Source organism: Populus nigra, chromosome 2 (genome assembly GCF_951802175.1).
Source record: "Populus nigra chromosome 2, ddPopNigr1.1, whole genome shotgun sequence".
Lineage (NCBI taxonomy): Eukaryota > Viridiplantae > Streptophyta > Magnoliopsida > Malpighiales > Salicaceae > Populus > Populus nigra.
The window spans coordinates 12,677,159-12,679,658 of NC_084853.1; positions in this window are offsets into that span (position 1 = coordinate 12,677,159).

Genomic DNA, 2,500 nt, shown 5'->3' on the forward strand with positions numbered 1-2,500 from the left:
GTAGGCTGCCATTCCACGCGGCAGCCCCTGTTTTCGTCAGCGTGCCCCCCTGACGAATTTTCCTGCCTGGCCCAGTCCAGCGTCCAGCCCCTGTTCGTCGAAAAATCTGCGCTGCCGATTTTCCACGCGGCAGCCCCTCTTTTCGTCAGCGTGCCCCCCTGACGAATTTTCCTGCCTGGCCCGGCCGGTCCAGCATCCAGCCCCTGTTCGTCGAAAAATCTGCGCTGCCGATTTTCCACGCGGCAGCCCCTGTTTTCCTCAGCGTGCCCCCCTGACGAATGTTCGTCGAAAAATCTGCGCTGCCGATTTTCCACGCGGCAGCCCCTCTTTTCGTCAGCGTGCCCCCCTGACGAATGTTCGTCGAAAAATCTGCGCTGCCGATTTTCCACGCGGCAGCCCCTCTTTTCGTCAGCGTGCCCCCTGACGAATTTTCCTGCCTGGCCCAGTCCAGCGTCCAGCCCCTGTTCGTCGAAAAATCTGCGCTGCCGATTTTCCACGCGGCAGCCCCTCTTTTCGTCAGCGTGCCCCCCTGACGAATTTTCCTGCCTGGCCCGGCCGGTCCAGCATCCAGCCCCTGTTCGTCGAAAAATCTGCGCTGCCGATTTTCCACGCGGCAGCCCCTGTTTTCCTCAGCGTGCCCCCCTGACGAATGTTCGTCGAAAAATCTGCGCTGCCGATTTTCCACGCGGCAGCCCCTCTTTTCGTCAGCGTGCCCCCCTGACGAATGTTCGTCGAAAAATCTGCGCTGCCGATTTTCCACGCGGCAGCCCCTCTTTTCGTCAGCGTGCCCCCTGACGAATTTTCCTGCCTGGCCCAGTCCAGCGTCCAGCCCCTGTTCGTCGAAAAATCTGCGCTGCCGATTTTCCACGCGGCAGCCCCTCTTTTCGTCAGCGTGCCCCCCTGACGAATTTTCCTGCCTGGCCCGGCCAGTCCAGCCCCTGTTCGTCGAAAAATCTGCGCTGCCGATTTTCCACGCGGCAGCCCCTCTTTTCGTCAGCGTGCCCCCCTGACGAATTTTCCTGCCTGGCCCGGCCGGTCCAGCCCCTGTTCGTCGAAAAATCTGCGCTGCCGATTTTCCACTCCGCAGCCCCTGTTTTCGTCAGCGTGGCCCCCTGACGAATTTTCCTGCCTGGCCCGGCCAGTCCAGCGCCCAGCCCCTGTTCGTCGAAAAATCTGCGCTGCCGATTTTCCCCGACGAACCTGCAGCTGCACAAATCCGCGCTGCCACTGCCCCATTGTCTGGACCAACAATCTTTTCCATCAAGCCCTGGACTATAAATCGTCCAGACTCATCGCCAGCACCCGCTGCCGATTCTGCCGACTTTGCCGATTTCGTCGGCGCTGCCGATTCCAACACTGCCCGCCGTGCCTGAACCAGCGCTGTTTCGTCAGCGTGTCCCCTTGACGAATTTCCCTGCCTGGCCTGGACAGTCCATCTTCCAGCCCATGTTCATCGAAAAATCTGCGCTGCCGATTTCCCCGACGAACCTGCAGCTGCACAAATCTGCGCTGCCGATTTCCCCCCCTGTCGGCATGCTGCCGCTGCCCCGATGTCCAGACCAACAGTCTTTTTTGTCGACTTTGCCGATTTTGTCCGCGCTGCCGATTCCAACACTACCCCCTGCATCCAAACCAGCATTGTTTCGTCAGCTCTTCCCCTGACGATTTTAGCCCTGTAACAAACAGTAGGCCTCCAATCCCGCCAACGGGAGCCAAGTTGATAGGGAAGAGAATTGAATGACGCGCCTGGTCCTCGCACCCCGCCACCCGAGGGGCCTTTTTCCCGGCAGCCTCTGAAAAACTCTAGCTTTCACGGTCCTCGCCGCCCCTCACCACCATGGCAGGCCTCTAATCCCACCCATCAGCAGTTGTAGCCGATAGGGCAGTGATTTGAATGACGCGTCGCGGGCCTCCGGGTCATCTCACCCGGCCATTAATTGGAGCGTTTTTGGCTGGCCGAGGATGGGGGGATGGATCTCTTCTTCCGAAAAAGCAAACAGTACATCGGGAGTTATGTTGACGGGGCATGGAATTGAATGACCCGTCGCGGGCCGCCGGGTCATCTCACCCGGCCATCCCGGGGAGCGTTTTTCCCGGCAGCATCGGGGAAACTCTTGCTTTCACTGCCCGCTGCCCAAGTCCCCACTCGCATCGGCCCCCCGCGCCAACAAGCCAACGCTGCCGAATCGGCAGACACTGCTGCCGAATCTGCCGACACTGCCCCGCGGGCTGCCACTGCCCCAGTGTCTAAACCAGCGGTCTTTCTCATCGAGCCTTGGACTATCCAGTCCGTCCTGACTCATCGCCAGCACCTGCTGCCGATTCTGCCGACTTTGCCGATTTTCTCGGCGCTGCCGATTCCAACACTGCGCCCACCGTGTCTGAACCAGCGCTGTTTCGTCAGCGTGTCCCCTCGACGAATTTTCCTGCCTGGCCTGGACAGTCCACCGTCCAGCCCGTGTTCGTCGAAAAATCTGCGCTGCCGATTCTGCCGACTTTG